The following is a 19805-nucleotide window of genomic DNA, read 5'->3' as shown; positions in this document are numbered from 1 at the left end:
TTTTGTGCACAGGCTTTTCTAGGCACATCCAGACATGTGTGTATGGGGTGCAGGAGGCTGCAAGTCCAGGAGGCACCTGGAACGATTCCCGTTTGTACTTGGACAGCTTATTGCCTTGGGTGTGTGAACTCTTTAAATACAAAGAAGTCATTTTATTCCCCTTTCTTTTTTCCAAGCTCATAAAAAAATAAATTAAAACTTGAAGTAATGGCACAGAGGAAAAAAAAAAAAAAGGGAGAAGTACAGTTTAAAATAAGGACTTATTGTAATCCACAATACTGTGACTGGACCCTGCATTGAAAATTCTCATCCCCTCTTGACAGTCAGTGCCAGTCTGAACACCACAGAGAAGAAGTCATGCTCCCACAAAGAGCGAGGCTGCTACTGAATTGGACTTCCAATGACCAGGGTGTGGGGCACAGCTGCTGGGCTGCTTGAGAAAAGCTTTCTTCGGTTCTCTTGAACTTGTTTGTTCCATACCCAGATATCCTCGGTCTGCTTCCCTCCTTCAGACATCAGCAGGCCTCTTCAAGAGTTTACAGAACAGGAGTGATGGGAACAACAAAGGCAGGCCTGGAAGGAGACTGCAGGAGGATGGATGAAGGTTCAACCACACTTCACCTGCATACGCCAGATTATTTGTCTGTCCTGTACCATGTTCTTTCTGATGTGGAAATGCAGATGCCAGAGCTCTGCCCTCCTCTATCAGTCTGCTGGTCACATTTCCTTGCTTTCCCTGGGTTAGTTTTACTCCGTCCTTTTTTTTTTTAATGACCCCTGTCCTGCGTGATCCCATTTCCTCACCTCTCCCCACACCTGCTTTCCTGTCTCTCAACGTGGTGCTGACCCCAGGGGCGCCAGCGAGAGGGATGCAGCTTCCAGAGTCAGCTCTGGGGAGTGGAGGGTGACAGGAAAAGCAAGACCCATAGGGCTGGGGTTTTTTAAGACTTTAAAATAATATCAGGAATTATGGTGTTTGCAGGTAGGTAAGGGCTGGAGACACTGCCTCCCGTGACAAGATGTGCGAGGGGGTCTGGAATTGCTGGGAATGATAGATAAAGGGGATTAAATGCTTTGAGAACAGATATGAGAGGAGATAAAATACAGCTGAGGGGGAAGCAGGCTATAGGTTGAAGGGGAATATAAAATCGATGGGAAAGGGAAAATTTTTAAACGTTCTGAGTTTCCACTGCAGGGGAAGGTTGTAGGCTCAACCCCTTGGAAAACTCTGGTCCTCTCGCCATCAGATTTTTCCGTGCAGCCTATGGTCTCCAAAGCGGGGTGTGCAACAGCGAGCAGCTCACGGGAGTGCGGAACGAAGTGTTTTCCTCCCAGCTGCGAACAGCGGAACCTCGGGCACGGCGCCGCAGGGCGGCCGCGCCGCCGGGCCTGGCGAGGCGCAGGCACCAGCCGGCCGCCAGAGGGCGCCCGCACCTTCCCGCCGCTCGGCTCGGCCCGGCTCGGCTCGGCCCGGCTCGGCTCGGCCCGGCTCGGCTCGGCTCGGCCCGGCTCGGCTCGGCTCGGCCCGGCCCGGCCCGGCCCGGCCCGGCTCGGCTCGGCCCGGCCCGGCTCGGCTCGGCTCGGCTCGGCTCGGCCCGGCTCGGCTCGGCTCGGCCCGGCCCGGCTCGGCTCGGCTCGGCTCGGCTCGGCCCGGCTCGGCTCGGCTGAGGGAGTGTAAGGCACACGCTGTCAGTACCAAGAAGTGAAGGGATTTAAAACCCTTGACTTACTCCTTAGCCGTAATTAAGGGGCACTGGAAAGTCAGTCTTGGCCAGAGCGCTGAGCTGGGTGCTGCACATCCGTATGGCACAAAGTAGCTTGGTGCTGGATGATATTTTTAAGAGCTAAGCACGGTGGAAATAGTCAACAACTTAGGGGTGAAAGAAAGCTAAATTGAGATTAAGATACCCAAAGTGATGCAAGGTCATTCACCACCTCCCACCAGCAAGGTGAATCTCATACAGTTCCTGGGCAACTTCCTTGGAATCTCCCCCTTCTCTACACTTTTCATTGCGGAATGTGATGTTCTGTGGTATGGAATATCTTTTGGTCAGCTGTCCCATCCCAGCCTCTTGCTGGTGGAAAAACAGGGAAGGCCTTGACCTGGTGCAAGCAATGTCCAGCAATAGCTAAAACACTTCCATTTTAGCACTGTTTTGGACACAAGTGCAAAACATGGGACTGTATGTAAAGAAAATCAACTCCATCCAAGCCAAATGCTGTAGAGTTGGGAAACGTTGTGGAAGACATTATAATCCAGGGGCTTTGAAACAGGGAACACAGAGTCACAAAGAAATGCACTCACAGATTTCAGTAAAAAAAAAAAAATAGGTGATACTAGAGGGAAAGCAAAAGTGAACAGAATATTCATTCAACACTCAAGGATATCACTGGTGCTTTTCTCTAGAAGGAGTCAAACACATAGCTTTGATCACAGGGCTTGCTTTTGATCACAGGCAATAGCACTGTGCCTGCACAGAGGATATATAATACCTTAGCTGGGTATCAAATATTAAAACTTCTGACACATCTAGTGCTGAAACCATTGATTTTGATATTCACAAAATGATGGAACTACCTGAATGTAAAGTCTGGATGGCAAAAGGTCACAGGGTTCCGTTCATCCATTTCAGTTGTCCTTCCTTTGAATTGGAATGGGAGTCCCTGGCTTCTTAAATCCATTGTTCCTAAGATATTTTTGGCTACAGTAAGGCAGATGAAGACTATAACTTCTGATGAAGATGAGGAGCTCTTTGGATTGTTGGAATTTTTTTCACAACTTTTCCCTATTCCCCAGAATATTTCACCTCAGCTGCAAATACAGCATCCTGATTTCAGCCCCATGAGAAAAAAAAAAACTCCAAGTGGACAAGTGTGTCTGTTTTGGATTTTTCTCATTACCACTTCCAAAATTTTCAAAGCAGACCAGGCTTTCACCAAGAAATGCTCTAAGGTTTTGAGCAGTGTGAAAACACTTGAGAAGCCAATGATCTGATTTGCAGAAAAAGTGTAACTTATAAGGAGTCTCTGAGAAGCAAACTGCTCACCGTTTCCACCTTATGTTGAATGAAAATTTGGGGAAAATTTTTCAGAACCATATATGACCTTACTTCACCACAAGTGAAGGTTACATAGAAAGGATCTGGGGTTTTAAAGAGATTTCTAATAAGGTACGTACCTTCTTACCCTATAACTATATGCAGACAGTGTCACAGGTCAATGCACACACTTACTATAAAGCTCAACTTTCTGTGGCTTCCTTTTCTCTCACTTTTCTTCTTCCTTCTTCTATTTATTTTCTCCCATTCTTCTTCCTTCTCCTATTTATTTTCTCCCATCATTGTGATTTTTCTCTTTGTGATAAGCAGAGTTATCAATGGTCTGAGCTGGTCTGTGGTGAGCTCTCTGTAATTGAGCCATCTCACTTCCTCGCCCAGGGCACTGTATTTACTCTCTGAACTGTGAAGCAGTTGCTCTTTAGTTTATTATGGCCTTTGTCTCCATTTATTAATAGGTTTTCTCAGCAAATGGCACTTGAACTGCTTTTCTGAATACACTAACCTCATCTGAGACCAGCTCTGCTGCATCTACCCTATGTACAGTGCAATTCATGTTTCTCCTGTGCTTTTCGTGGTCTGAAATATGCTCTTTATACAGGCTTATATGACAGGTTACCCAGGCAGGACAGCTGCATGATCATGAGTCTGTTTCCTTGTGAATAAGCACTGATTTCTTTCAGGACTTGGGAAAATCTGCTTTAATCCTCTGGTGAATCCTGAAATCAGAGACTCTAGTGTGGTGGAAAGGAGCCCAACCAGAAGCTCTGAAGCTGCATGCTTCATGAAAGGCCTGGTGAGTGGAAAGAAACCCTGTAACTCCTCTGGAAATGCAAATGCTGCTGCTGCTGTTCTGCAGGAAAGAACCATGCTGAGCATCCCAAAAAGGAAGAGGAGTGCAAGCATCTTTTACATCTCCAGGGAAATGCAAGCATAAATGCTGATCTGATGCTAATGAAAGGACTCCAGCAAGCAGACTTTGGAATAGGCCTGCAGGTAAGGAGGAATGATATCATTTGAACCTCGCTTCTGCTAACAATCAAAAGGATTGTAACAAAAAGGATTCTGATAATAACCAATAGACTATGCCATCATCAATCATGGCACTACTGTTAAAACTTTTGGACAAAGATTAGAAGTGTAAACAGGGGCAGGAGGACCTCCCAGCTCCGCCTTTCTCACTCATTCCTCTTTCCTGGGGCAGTCTGGTCCCTCTTGTGTTCTCTGTGGATCAGACCAACACATTGTGGAGGTGCCAAGGTGGTACTGTGGGCTTGCAGATCTCCACAGCTCTCTCTTGCCCCCTGCCCTGCCAGAACCTGAAGCTGGATGCATGCAATAGCTCTGCAGTGTTCTGTTAGGTAGAGGAAGAAGCCTCAACCCCTTCTCCTAAGCCTCTCCAGGAGTGAAAGAGAAACTGCTACTCTGTGAAGGAGAGCAGGGCAGGGGCAGTCAGAGAAAGGTGGGGTCAGGGCACATTAAAGACATGGAATAGAGGAAAAAGACTGGTATTAATTTTTCCCCAGAGAATGAGACCAGTAATTGAAGGCTGGCTAGACTTAGTTCCTGAGAAAGTAAAGGAAAGCTTGTATGGATCAGTCAAGAAAGAACTAAGTGAAAGAATACAATTAATGCCACTGACAGAGCTTATGGGACCTATAAGCAAACTTTCAAACAAACCTGATTTTTGTGCTTTGATGAGACTATGCATTTGGTTGACAAAGGAAACTCTGTAGTGATAATGCATATGAAACAGTTGGGCACATGAGTCAGCATACACTCACTGCATTTTAAGTCCAAAAATTACATCAATACAGCTTGTGTGAACAGCATCAAGAGGAGGTCAAATGACACACCTCAGAAGAGCCAGTAAGAAGTCCAGGAGAGGCTCGGGCAGATTAGGGCAATGCTAGAAGCTGTTTAATCCATTAATGTAACAATTTAATATCTAAATGAAGATGAAATCACTTGCTAACAGCAGGGGTTGGCAAAGAATAGCAGGACAGAAGAGGGAGATGCAGACAGTCACACAGAGTGATCAAGCATCGTCTGACAGCAAGGGGCTACTTAGGCTTGGAAAGCTGGGAGATGTGAGTGGGAGTGGACAGGGAAGTTTTAGCATAGTGAGTGGTGCTGATGAGTCTGAAACACTCAAGGTCTGAGAGGAGATTTAGTGAAATGAGTAGGTTTTGATCCAGAGTGCATAAAGGGTCTGTCTTGGATCCAGAGGTAAGCTCTAGGACACAAGACCTCCGTGATCAGGACCCTCTTTCCCTCCCTCTCAAGCTTCCTAAATAGCAGAGAGCCTTTTCTTCCCCCTGTACATCTGTAGACAGGGATGTGAAGGGGACACTGCTACCTGCATCCCATTGCCAAGATGTCTCATAGTGCAAATGTGAGTTGAATAGTTGCAAGCCCACGTGGATAGAAAAAGAGAGCACCTTCAGATTCTGCCTCCTGCTGCCATTTGCTTGATTAATGTGCTCAGGTCTACCAAAGGGTAAGATTGTGCTGTGTCTGTGAGGAGTAGGATCACTCTCTTTTTGCAAACTGATATCCTTTTCCCCACCTTCAGCCTGGCAGGGACAGGCAGCAGCAGGAGAGCGGTTGCCTGGGAAATATGCAGCACAACCCAGTGGGAGAAATGGTAGAGTCAAGTGACAGTAAACCTTTCTCAGGTTTACCTGTTTGTTGGGGGGTTTTCTTGGGTTTTGTTTTGTTTGCTTGCTTTGTTTTGTTGTTATGGAGTTGCTTCTCTTGTATGAGAATAATGAGCTCTCCCACTTGTGTACTGCTGCCTAGGGGAGGAAGCACAGGCTTGTGAGGCAGCTGGCATGCTAAGTCATGTCATGTCCCTGCCAGCCAGGGAAGGTTTTTTTCCTCCATACAGTCCCCTCCAGGGTAGTTGAATACAGCATCAACGTGTGAATAGAGAAACCAGCAGTGCCTGCTTTGCACTGCACTGGGCCAACACACTTGGGGGCTCACAGCACTGACCCCCCAGCTGATCCAGAGGGCTCAAGAATATTATTTTTTTATAGAAAATATGTTTATTCAGCCAGGGGAAATCAGAAGATGAAACATGACATGAAACAAAGAGAGAGCATTTGTACATAAGTCTTACCAGAAAACACGTTTGTTTCAGCAGTTTCCACAGAGCATAAACACACCTGTTCAAGGTCAAATGCCAAACCCAACTCTCTCTTAAAGACTGGCACATTCTGACTCATCTCAACACTGCTGTTCATCCATTCCCTTTGTCTAGCTGTGCTTTTCAGCTGTTCAATGTCTTCTTTATTCTCCCTGGACTCAGTAGAAATTAACACTCGCCTGCCTGAAGGTATGTGGAAAGATATTCCTCAACATACTACTCTTAACAGCACTGTGATATTTGAAACTGTATTGGTACATTGTTGTTGTTTTCTTCCTATTTGCTTCCCTGTAACATTCTTCTGTACAGCCTGACAGAAAAATAGCCAAAAAGAAAACTGAGATATTGTTGACATTCATAAAAATAACTTGTCTTCTCCATCATTTTTTTTCACACAGAGATCTTACTACTTCTGTGACAACCACCCCAAATCATTGGCAAGTTATTTCAGCAGAAAAATATTTCAGGGATTTTAGTATGGTGCATCTTTCTAGGCTACATTTAGGTGCAATGCTTTAAACAAATGGAGCCAAATGGCCAAAAAATCCAGATTTCCCAGGCTTGTAGTGAGTAATGGCACAGCTCTGTCCTGAGGTGTAAGCCAGTGGAGGTTCCAGAAGAGGCACAGTAGCTCTGGTGCCAGACCTACTGTGCACATGCTCAGTGTTTCCCTGGTGGTGATTGTATGAGAATACCCTCTCTATATACATGGCACGGTTTGGCCATGCTCAGAATCTTCCTGTTATGGCTCACACACACACAGAATAAAAATCCCTCAGCAAGCTCCAAAATTGAGTGTCTAGAAGAGGAAGGGCTGAAGCATCTCTTCCTCACCATAAACAGAAATTGATTTATTAATTTGGTCTACCTTGTTTCTCTCTCCCTAGAAATATACTCTGAGGAATGTTTCAGTTTCTACATATCTGACTTTTCTTTGGTCATCTGATATTTCAAAGGTTTGCAAGGTAAGTCTGCTTGCCTTTAAGTGAGCTATTGTTGCCTACTTATAAAAGCATAACAATTACCCTAAATGGTGAATTATCAAAAAATGCCAAATGGCAGCCCTCTTCCCCATAAGCTTTTTGTGACTTTTCTTTCCCTTCCTGCAGTTGCTGTGTTCATCCTCCCTCTTGTGTACACTGATGAGCAGAATACACTAATTCCACTGAATTTGAGGGAATACCTCAAATTACAAATTACATTGGTGAGTCACCCTTCTGTCCTTCACAAAGTCACCCTGATCAGAGTTGTACTTAAAGTCATAAAATCAGTGCAACTGTCAGAAGCTATGAACTATCCAGGTGGAACACATTAGACCTTAGGGGACCATGCAGATCTGTAATTTGCCTGAAGGTACCCAAGATTAACCTCCTAAGACTTCAAAATATTCTCTCTGACTGTGACTTCATCTAATTTATTCTTTAGTTGATGCAGAGGTTTTGCCTTCTATCTTCCTCCTACACAGTTTCCCATCTTTTGCATCCTCCTTTTTTTTTCCTCATTATTGCTTTTGCTCTTCAGCTGCATATTATAATAAAGTGTGCTTTTTTCCTCGAAGCATTTCTGCATGAGGTTGTAGTGAAGCTAAGGCTGTGGTGAAAGGAAAGATACCACAAATGTATCAAGTGGTAATTTAAATTACACTGCTGGGTAATTTAAAAAATAACATCTTATGTTTGTCAAACAATAGAGCATTTGATAAGCTATCTGCAGCTGAGAGGATAATTTTCAAAGGGCTGTCCACCTGCAGCACAAAATTCAAGGACAGGAGGTAAACTTCAGACTGAACTCCCAGCCAAGGATCCTCAAAAGCCTTTCCTTTTCTTTCTTTGTGGTGGAGGTCAGGATGCAAGAGCTGGAGACCAGAACATTTGACAAGATTCTTTTTATTGTAGCAAGAAACAGCAAAATGGAAAGGAGGCATAAGGATGGTGAGGGATGGAAAAGATTGATAATAGTTTCCTTGGCAACTGAAACTGTGGAGCCTCGTGCAGGAATCCCTGAGAAAAAAACTAGATGATCATAATGGTCTCTTCTGCCTCCAGACTCTGTTCCAGGCTAAGTTTACACATCCCAGTGTGGTGCTGCATAAAGGGATCGAGTTAGTGCTAAATGGAAACCAGAAGCTGCATGGTTGTCTGAAATCCTTGAGAAGAAGAGAAGCACTGTTGTCTCCCTTTCATAAAATGGGTAACGTTTTATATTGCAAAAGATGAAAAGATTGAATAAGTTGGCAGGGATTATTAAAAATGTCTTTTCAACACAGGACAGTGGCATACAAGTCTCTGCTATCTCTCACATCACTGCAATGAGAACATAACCCCCCTCAACTGAGACTGCACTGTCCAAGGAATTAACAGAAGGGCTAAGGGAGCAGAAAGCAGCTGAAGTGGTTCCTGTTTAATAAGTGCTGTTTGCCCATCATGTAGTTCAGTGCTACACAGGGCAGCACAAAAGGGTCCCAGTCCTGCAGTGTTCGGCTGCAGCAGCAGTGAATCTTCATTAGTGAATTTAAATGTAAGAACTAGGGCATATATATGAATATTAATGAAAGAAAGATTGACTAACTTCATGCTATTAAAAGATTTCTAGTCTCAGCGAGTAGGTGGAGTCTTTTGAAAAATGTATAATTAAATACAATATGTGATACACAAGAAGCTCTAAGAATGTGGATTTTGATCCCTTCCAATTTTCTGTTTATATAGTGTTTTGGAAGTGGGAAATGGAATAATGTCTTTATTTGAACATTTTTCTTTTTTTTTTTTTTTCTCTATATCTTCATGCAGGTGTTTGTTAATGCAGAATTTTGTGGCCATGCATTGTGGGGAGCAACTTGGCAGTGGGTAGCTACTATTGATTTCTGCTCCAAAAATAGGGCATCAAATGCTCATATATTTAGAGATGTATGGGTGTATGTATATATACATACATATAAATATATATATATAAATGGTTATTGCAAAGGTGTGAAAGACAGGGGAATGTTAAATCAGAATAGTAATTAATTACCCTGCCTGTTCCAATGCAAAGTTTTGTGGCAGCAGTGCACATAACAAGTAAATGCTAGAAAGCTTTTATACAGTTCTGTGTCTGTGAAAGGCATTCCTGAGGAGAGGCTGGTGTATTACTACACATTCACTAGAAACCAGAGATTCAGGGCAGCAGAATTTCCAGACAGTCATGTGAGAATGAAGTGCTGCAGCATCAAGGCAGCCAGTCAACTTATTTCTGTCTGTTCAAAATGTTAAATAATTGCCAGGGCCTGCATTGCTATCAGTTACTTCTTAGAGAGGTTCAATGAGAGGAAACCAGCTTTGTGAGTGATTCCCTGTGCAAGCAAGTGGAGATGTTACACGTCTGTCTCATACTCTGCAAGGAACGAGCAATTGTGGCAGCTCTAACAAAGCAGACAGAGAAAATGAAAGTATCCTTAGAGAACCAATATATATTTTTTATTCTTTGACATTTGTGATGGGGATGGCTGGCATATAGCACAAAATGAAATTTGTTTTGCCCAAGACATTCTTCTGGGATAACAGTAATTTCACAAATAAAATACAGTGTAAGTAAAATGCCAGAGTGGCCATATTTGCAGATTCAGTGACAAGGGACTAGTGTAGAGCATGCCAGCCAAAATAAGGTGGGAGAGTCATGCTTTACTACCTTAAGTATTCCTTAAAGATAATTAATAACAAGGATATCAATGTGTTTTTATCAGGGTGTGTGATTATATAAGTAGTATATAAAAGGTGAAATGCAAAGGCAAAAGCAGTGTGTTTGATCTTTATTGCTCTCCTGTTTAAAAACTTACTGATTTTTTTTCCCTCTTTTTCAGATTATTTTTCCCCATTTAATACCAAAATATGATGTGCCCAGTTTTTCATATTTGATGAAGGTCATTTGGAGAACTGAATAATGGTATCAGATAAATGTGTAGCTATTATAAGGAACAGAAATTTCACTGCCTGGAGAGGCAGCTGTTCCTTTAGGGCAAAAAACGATGGAATATATTTAAAGCAGCAAAGATGAAAAAGGAATTTAATTTTACTATTTTGAATTATGGCTATCCAAAATATGACATCAGGGTTGAGATTAATTTCATGTAAATTTATCGATGCACAAAAAAAATGCCCAGGTTATCAAAGACTTCCTCTATAGACAAATGAGAGTCAGGCAAGGCCAGAGGCTGATGTCTGCCCTACCTCATAATGAAATGAATATTGCTTCTTTCAGTTCACAACAAAGGAATGGAGTTTAGAGACTGAGTTTCAAAGAAATGTATGTAGGTAACTTCAGTTAAAAATGATCTATTACATCTGTCCTAGTTGAATCAAGCAAGGCTTGTTCCCTCCAAAGTGGATGTAAGAATGATTTCCTCCTACCCAATAGGTCTGTAATCAACCAAAAACACAGTAAAAGAGCACAAGTAAGGAAATGCGGGAGAGGTATTTCAGAGGAACAGGAAGAGTGGGATGTACTAGAACAGAACCAAACCTTGCAAAGCTTCAAGGAAGTACACTCTGCAGTATGATGCTATCCACATTTTTCAATGTGCATGTTTTCCTTCCAGAAAGGCAGGTCAGTTGACTAGGTTAATTCATTAACTTGATTTGGGGAACATAGTACATTGTTCCTGGCTCTTATAAGTTTCAGCTTCTTTGGTATTTTTCTTTAAGTCCTAGTTCCTAGAGTCATGTGATTTAATAAATCCTGGATTTTACTTAAAAACAAAAAAAAAAATCTCACCTTTTTCATAGATTGTAGAGTAAATCTTGCAGATACAAAATGTAAAGGCCCCCAAAAGGCAAAAGTAAGTACTAAACAAAACATGTATGAACATTTAGCTAGCCTAAGGATATCTGAATACTCAGACTTGAACACCAAGTTGGCACTAATGGAGTGTTAACATCATCCACTGCTTGTCTTTCAAAACTGTGTTAGCTGTGTTATATATGTAAGGAAAACAAAGATGTAATTCTCTGTGTGGCCTTCCTCTTGTCTTCCTCTTCTCCTGTATATTCATAAAGTTACACTTTGCCCCACATGTGCAGCTCAAGAGACATTTAGAGGTGCAATTATGGTGCAAACACAATTGGGTGATTACCACAAAAACACAACAAACCCCTCTAGCTAAAGTATGTATTGCAAGGCTGTTATGTTAAAATCAGATTTCCTTCAAGTGCTTTTGGTTGCAGACAATGAAAACAGCCTGTATGGCAGAAGACCACTGAAAAGAACTTCTAAAGAAATGTTACAATTTTACAATAGCAGCATTTCATCTGATGTGCACAGACATAACTGAAAGTGAGACAGCCAAGGGAACTAGTAGGATTAGGTTATGGGAATTCAACTGAACAATGTTTTGCATTCAGATAATTGCACGAAATTGGGCTATTAATGTAAGTTTTGTAAATTGCAAGAAGCATAAAACAAAGTAAAATATTCCCAGTGTATACATTCAGCTAATATGCTGAAAGAGAGGCCCAACTGACTTCAGACAGAGCACAGAGAACTTCCATTAACTCTTCAGAGCTGTGTCCAAATACTGTTCTCAGTTTCACAGGTCCCTCAAATGGACCTTCAATGGGAAACTCTTTTTATCAAACAGTAGGTAAATAAACATAATGTAGTAGTGAGCTTGTGGTTTTCACTGGCAAGAACACTAATATGTCCTTTACCTGACCTTAATTTAACATTGCATAAAATATTGCTGAAAAGAGCTGGAGGAGGAAAGAGTTTTGTCTCAAATTGCAGCTGCTTGCTCCAGTAACAAAACTTTGGCAGCAGCTGCAGCTCGTGCCTTTTTAACTTCTTCCGTGGCACAGGATTATTTTGTCCTCCTTTGTCTTAACTTCTTGGTCTTTCCTTTTTGTGCTGCATTTTCCCTTGGGACTCAGCCTCAGTGTTTATAAGGAACATTTACAGAGGCCAGTTTTGGAGGCAGCTTTGACAACGCAGCTCCATTCCTGTAAAGTCATCACAGCAGAAAATACTGGCCCACCACTGACTCAGGCTAATTATTCTAATGCTTTAGCCCCAGTCTGGGTAATGCCTGCTGCCAGGGCACTTGAGAAAGAAGACTGCAATTAGCCATGCATTTATCTTTATGGAAGACTTGGCTGCTCAGGAGCATGTGCCAGCCACGTCTCACTATACTGCTGAGGCAAATGTCCATGTCACTAATGTCTCTGTGTGCTTCAGAGGCAATTTCATATTTGCCTATGTCTTCTCTCCCATTTTTGAAGGAAGGAAAAAAAGTTTTATGACTTCTATGATGAACATAGAATATGATAATATCAAATAGCCAATTAATGCATCTGTGTCAGTAATTCAATCTTGTTCACGGATTTTTTTTCTTAAAATCTGTATCAGAGTACAGAATAAAACACCAGATCAGCATCCTGTAATGAATATTAAATGTAAAAGACAGTTGAGCTGTAAATAAGAGGTACCTTAATAACACCAGAGCTTTCAGCTCATTTCCCTGTCTCTGAATTTAGCAGCAGAGTAAGCCTTTCATGGCATCTAATATTGTTCCCTGTATTCTGCTCTGTGCCCTGTCTGTGTGAGCCTTAAAATTCCAAAGGAAGAGGGGATTATTGCTGTTCTTGGAGGGTGATTTCCATGCTGGTTTATCCCAATGCCAGAAATTTTACCCGGAGGTTCTGACTCAGGTCTGGCTTTTTTGGATTAAATTATTTCTCTTTCAAATGTTATCCTTAACAAACTCTTCTTTTTCTCAACAATTAAGGCTTTTCAAGTGTTTTATGCTTCTCTATTATGCCTGCCTGTCACAAGTCTGTACAATGGTCTTTTAAAGTTTACTTAGGGCACAGCTGCACTGTGGCACTCCATGGTGCAAATATCCCTGAGGCAAAGCTGAATGAGCCAGCTCCAAAACTGGGATTTGTACTCTGGCTGTTTAATAGAGAGAGACAAGGATCATCTTTTCTGGTTCACTTTGCTCTGTGTCTGTTGAATTTGATAAAAAGGGGTCGTGGTTTGCAGGCAGGGTTTATAAGCTCTACTTTAGAGAAAGAAAAAAAGTAATGAATGTAACAAGTTGTTGCATATCACCCCAACTGCAGTGTTCAATGCCAACCAAGGGTGCTCAGTGGGGGACAATGCTGTCAATCAAATAATGTGAAACATGGTTTAGGAATCACAGAATCACAGAATTTGGGTCTCAAGTATAGTAAAAGAAAGTAAGTTTCTTGCTTAACAAAGATTTGGATGGTGACATTTCACTGAAAGGTAGCAAAGCAGCATGGAGAGAAAAGGTCTTTAGGGTGATATAAAGGTAGGGAAACTGCAGGAAGATGAATGTGAACAAAGAAAAAAGAGTAGAGAACAGAAGTATAGATATTGTGTGACAGCTATTGAATGGGAGGGAGCCTGGGGTTGGAACTTCTAGAGGGACCAGAAACCATCAACAGTAGGAAACCAAAGTAGATCTGAGGGAAGGGAAAAGGGCTGCTAACGCATTTCTCTCAGGAAGATCAAGCTAGCAGCCTCTGTCAGCAGGTGCAAAAGCTTACTAGAGGGGAATGTCATGGACAAGATTTTGAAAGTGTTCCTTCCAGCTGTTCCTGCTAAAATCAGGAAAAGCATCTACTGATTGCCTGATTTAGTTATTCTTACTTTCCAAAAGACACTGATCCTTGACTCTGGTAAAACTTATTGATCTGCTCTGTTCATTATATAAATTAGGATAGCATTTGATTAATCTCTGGTATAAACTATATCTGGGCCAGACAGGAGAAAGCCTTGCCTTTTATATGAAGTTCACATGGTTTCTGGAATGGGATATAGGGAGATGTATCCTGAATTATAAAGTGATAACTAGAAACACATGTGGGGGGAAGATTTTGCAAACTCTGGGTATTTTTTTGGATATATTTGTTGACATTGCATAAAATGACAGGAAGCTTTGTTTATTCTGTTTTGTGGGAGGAACTTAATGAATATAAGTGGCCTTTTCAGTGAGCACTCTGTTCAAGATGGGATTACCAAGGATATTTTATAGTAAATTTACTGTACTTGAAAATTACTTTTCTTAAATAACAGAACTACAATTGAAAAGATCTGGCTTGCTCCTTTTTATGTGTGCGTCATTTCATAATACAGTAAAATAATCTAATTGTTGTTATGATCAATGCTATAGCATTATTGTTATTACAGTGTTATTTTAAACAGGGTTAGTTAGCTAAGGAGAAATGGAATTATTTGTAGTTGCTCAGTGAATAAGAATGAAGAGCAAAACACATCCATGGTGCAATAATTTCTGCATGTGGTGTGTCTATATGTTACAAAATGATAGATTATGAACAAATTAGGATAGTTCAGGGTAAGGTTGGCTGGAGGTATGAAGGAAAAGAGACCAACAGTTCAGACATCTACACAACTCCACTGGAGGAATACTAAGACCGTTATTGTAACATATTTTCTCTGGAAAACTGAAGAGACATGAATTTGATATAAAAGATTTTGGCAGGTAGTGAAAGTGAGAGAGTCAGAGAAGGCAATCAGAATAACCAATCTTAGGAGGAGCAGTATGCAGCTGTATATCAGGGACGTGTTGCAAACCCAATGCCAGAGGTCCAGGAACTTGACTAAATAGACAGACTGAGGTATTTGCAAAAAGATGATGAGCCTGTCAGAAAACAGAGATGCACTTGGGCAGTCTCTCTAATGTCTCAGTGAAATTCTTAGTGCAAAATGTGAAAGAAAGACATTTATTAGACACCTACTTTTTTAAAATGAAAGGCTATTTCTCAGAGTTACCTCTGTATATTCATGTATTTCTCCAGCTTAGAAATTCAGTATTGAAAACAGAGCACACATACATCTTTTGCCTTTTTGCTTTTAACATAGGGAGAATCTGTTATTTGCTACTGGTATTTGTATGGGCATTTCTGGTGCCAGTTCCCAATATTGCTTCTTACACTGCTACAACATGAGACTGTACAGAAGAGTCTTGTTAAACTACCAAAATACAAACATTGATACTCTTTGAAAGTTTGGTTTGTTTCACTTTCACTTTTTAACCTAGAAAAAATACTTTCTAGTACTTTCATTGGGCTTTCTAGAATAAAAGAATGTGTTTGAAAGTCTGGTTTTTTCCTCTTCCTGTGCCAGCAGCTGCTGCGACTGTACTTCCTCAGCTAGTTAAAAGGAGTAGGGACAGAAGTAACCCGGAGCACAGGTTGGCATCAAGCAATGTGTGAGAATTCAGAAATAGAACATAAGAGCACAGTAAGACTGAGCTCTATTGTTCTTTAAATGGTTTGAGTCTTTTTTATGTCACGTACCATGTGACTTTCCATAGTGCACAGCTTTGCAGAGAGTGAAAACAAAACATTAATTAAGAGAAAAGCATTCTCTGCTCCTTAGACACAAATGTTGGTAAGAAAACTAGATGTCTGAGTGCATTGGAATAGTCCAACAAACTTTCTGAAGGTCTTCACAAAGCTAGGGTAGAACACTGCCCTCAAATATTTTCTCAATGCAAATTGAAAAATGTAAATGTTCAGCAAATTGGAAACATTCACAAAAATCTATTTCTGCACAAATTTCAGCAGCAGCAAAAGAGCAGGAGGAAAAAAAACCTGTTGTCTTTTACACAAATATTGTTCACAGAAGGAAAATATATCAGCATTAGCTCTGGTCACTGAGTCCCAAACTAGAAATAACTGGAAGTTAAATTACTGGGCAGTTGTCAGTATCCATGGGAAATAACGTTGATGATTTCTGATTCACTTCAGTGTCTCTGAACCAGGGTTCTGATGTGTAATTCTGAGAATTGAGTTTCTGGATTTGGGTATTACATTTGCCACAAAAAGCAAGGTGATTGGAAAGCGCTTCCAGGTTGGCAAGAGGGTCTAATTTCACACCTTTCTTTCCAGTAAAACCTAGGCAACAAGAAATGAGCACTTCCAAGAAGAGCCTTCTGAGGACGCTCTTGTTTCTATCACCGCAGTGTGGGTGCACATTTCCATAGCTGGAGATGCAGCTTCTGAATGTCCCTCTGAGTGTATTCACTTCCGAGATTCCTATCCAAAATGTTGTGGGTTTTTTTTCCTCTCTTATCTCCTTCACAAAACAAACTCTCAGTTTGCAGGTGAAGCCTGTCATCATTAATCTAATCATGCTTTGCACAGCCTTTGATATTTTTTTTTTTGCATCCTCAGCCTTGACCCAGTGATAAATCATAGTAGCCGTCGCTGTAGTGGAAAGCTCAGTAATGTCAAAAGCTTCCTGGTGAATGTGCAATGGGAAGTCATTCAGCAGTAAGTAAATAACCCTTGCAAGTCACACTGTTAGAAAAGATTGCTTCTACTCTCCCCTAGAGCAGGATGTCACGTATCTTGCTCCATATCACCATGGATCACAGCCGGATACCACAGGAAAGAATTTCTCACTTTCCAAGTCAGTTGCTTCTTATGATAAATGCATTTGCAAGCTGCAGTATAAGACTTAGTTAAAATTATAGCTACTTTCACTTTTTGAGTTTGCAAAGTTCCACTATTTCTGGTCTGTTTTAATGTCCTAAGAAAATGTGACTTGTTATTTCAGATTCCTGTAGGTCTTTGGGGATCTTGTTTGTTTTGTTTTGCTTATATTGATATAATTAACTGCCATTTTTGACTTAAGATACTTTTTAGAATCATGTAAGGTGTTTTGGGTTTGGTTTTTTTGCTGTTCAAAAGGGAAAGGAAAAACAGCCTACACCACAAATCCCAGCATGTCATCTGAACAGAGGATATCTGTGTGAAGTTCTTGCTGCTTATTCTGTAGCACCTTTTATCTGTGCATCTGCAGTAGGTGAAAAGGAGATGCAAGAGAGGGAGAGAAGGTAGTTGGTCTTAAATCAGCGGGAGTCAGCTACCACAAAGATGCCAAGTTCATGTGCATAAATCCTGCCCTGGTTCATCAAGACAAATGGGGGAAATAAATGTCAATCAGGTTGACACAAGTAATGTGCCAATGTGGCTTTCCAGGACTGCAAAAAATTAAAGAAACTAAACAACAGTACAAAAATCCTAAAGTTCAGGCAATTACTAAGAGGAGTAGGACCTACAACTGCAAATGTGTTGCCCCAAAGTATGGCTCTGGTGAAAGAAAAGGCTAAACAGGACAGAGGATCATCTGAGATTAGGGAAATTTTTTCACACTTTCTGGGAAACAGCATCCCAAACCAGAGAATGAACTGTAGCATAACAGGTAACTGCCTTACAGCTTCTCTTTCAATGCTGGCCATTGTTTAACAACAAGGCTTTAATTTGGAGGTGTCTGCTGGAACATGTGAAATAGCAAGGGAATAGAGAATATGTAATGAAATGTGACAGTTCTTAAATTGGCCTAGGAAGTGGGAAAGTAACATAAATACCAGTTTGGTCTCAAAAGACACAGAAACTGGGGAACAAGAACCCAAACAGAAAACAAGGAGATTATTCTCGTGAACTGAACTCTGGGAACTGGAGCAGGAAATCGTGTTAGGTGAGACAGTGAATGAGTTAGTGGTTGCAGAGTATTTCATTATAGATGACATCTTAGAAATGTAAGAGAAGTCTCACAGTTTAATCTGGAAAGTTACCTCTGGCTCTTGGTGAAACAAATTATCTACAGGCAGTCTGAAATGTACTAAAGGCAGCATTACGTGCTCTGTTACTACAGGGACTGTTAGGACAACAATATGTGGCATCTTTAGGTGAAGGTGATAGCTAGGGTCTGAAATATGTTTTGTAGTTAAGTATTTCAAGGGTCTTAACTGCCAAAACTCACACAGAATCTGAAGGAGAAATGGATTTCTGTTCACTTACTGAGGGCTAGCTTATTAAAAGAAAAAGAAAACCACATTTTGCAAACAGAAAGAGTATGTGACTGCATGCTTCAATGCCAAACATGCATGCACACAGCTGCTTACAATGAAGTAATTTTGGAATGATGTGGGGTTTTTTAAGCTTTTGGTGGCTATTGTTTAGTCTGCACTGCAGATTTGCAGGAGAGGTTGGGGTGGACAAGAGTAACTGAAATATATGGCATCAATGAAGTACCTGACATGGCTTCTATCCACAAATGGTGGGTATGTAATTATAACAAAAGCCTAGAGTGCTCTTTAGAGCTGAGCTGTTTTCAGGGACTGGCAAGTCGCAAAGAAAAAAATTATGTCCTAATGAGTTCTGGTTTTAGTAAATTAAAAGGAATATCAAAGCCATTCTTCTGTCTATCAGCAAGTTAATGCAACAGAAGTAATCCTCAGGCCCTGATTTTTTTTTTTTATCTGCTCAGATAAAGGGGAAAAAAGGTGACATGATGCAAGTTTTTCTGCATTCAGTTTTCTGTTAGATATTTCAAAAACGACAGGGTCAAGGGGGTTTTTGTCCCACTGTGGTCTTCTTTCTGCAATGTTTAACATCTTGCATGCAATTTTATATCTTAGATACCTAATTTAGATTGAAGATATATATGGTAAACATCCATTAAATATTCTGTAAAATGTCTCTCCACTGTACAAATTGAAAGAAAATTATATCTTGCTGATCGAGAACAACTTTTAGAATGAAAGTATAGGTCTTGTGCTAGAAGGCCTGAAATACTTATCATAGTTGATTGCCTTTGATAAAAGGGCTTCTGTGGACTTTTTGATCCTGAAAATGTCTAATGAAAAACCAGGGGGGTTTTTTGAGACTTCCCACCCCTCTTTACTTGCCGTGTCTATATTGAGCCACATTTTCAGCTGATGTGATTTCAGCTTTGCTAATTTCCATTGCCAAGGATTCACCATCCTTTATTTTCCTTTGCTGAGTGATACTACGGTGTGATGTTCATTGTGTGAAGTACAGGTATAGCTCATTGTTTTACTTCTGCATGTCAGCAAAATGAATCCTTCTCTCCTTCCATCCATCTCTGGGAGTGAGTTGTTTCTGTTGCAATGGATGTGTTCCCAATGAGCCAATACCCTGGTTAATTGTGAGTGCAGCTGAAAAATACATGAGCCCAGCTCTAATCTGCAGTGGGATCTTTTCCCAGATGTCCCTGGCTGGTGCTCCTGTGTGCTCTGGCAGCCAAAACGGCCATCCATGTCCTGGGATGGATCTAACACAGCACCTCTGGCCAGTCAATGGAGATGATTGCTCTGCTCTGCTGCAACCTCACCTTGAGTCCTGTGTGCAGTTTTGGGCATCACAATATAAAAGATAATCTAAAACTATTAGAAATCATCCAAAGGAGGGCCAGGGACATGGTGAAGGGCCTTAGAGGAAGCCATACAAGGAGCAGATGAGGTTTCTTGGTCAGTTCAGCCTGGAGGAGACTGAGAGGAGTCCTCATCACTCTCCATACGTGCCTCATGGGTGGAAGCAGAGTGGCAGGCACTGATTTCTTTTTGGTGACCAGGGACAGAAGCTGAGGGAATGGCCTGAAGCTGAGTTGGAGAGATTTGGCCAGGATATTAGGAAAACGTTTTTCCCCCAGAAGGTGGTTATTCAGTGGAATGGCTTCCCAGGGAAGCGGTCACAGCCCCAAGCCTGACAGAGCTGAAGAAGTGTTAGGACAACGCTCCCACGCACATGGTATGTGTGATTCTTCGGGCCGCT

At 41.4% G+C, this 19805-nt stretch overlaps 1 long non-coding RNA gene across 1 annotated transcript; it reads left to right on the top strand.

Moving 5' to 3' along the window:
- Positions 1 to 1912: 1912 nt before the first annotated feature.
- Positions 1913 to 19113, top strand: LOC146763402 (uncharacterized). Its single transcript, XR_014952029.1, has 2 exons — positions 1913 to 7172; positions 7317 to 19113. It is a non-coding gene; the product is annotated as an uncharacterized LOC146763402 (long non-coding RNA).
- Positions 19114 to 19805: the final 692 nt, after the last annotated feature.

This window comes from Lonchura striata, chromosome 1A (assembly GCF_050655825.1).
Source record: "Lonchura striata isolate lonStrDom1 chromosome 1A, ASM5065582v1, whole genome shotgun sequence".
In the NCBI taxonomy this organism is placed as follows: Eukaryota; Metazoa; Chordata; class Aves; order Passeriformes; family Estrildidae; genus Lonchura; species Lonchura striata.
This window is presented reverse-complemented; position numbering and strand designations above follow the sequence as displayed.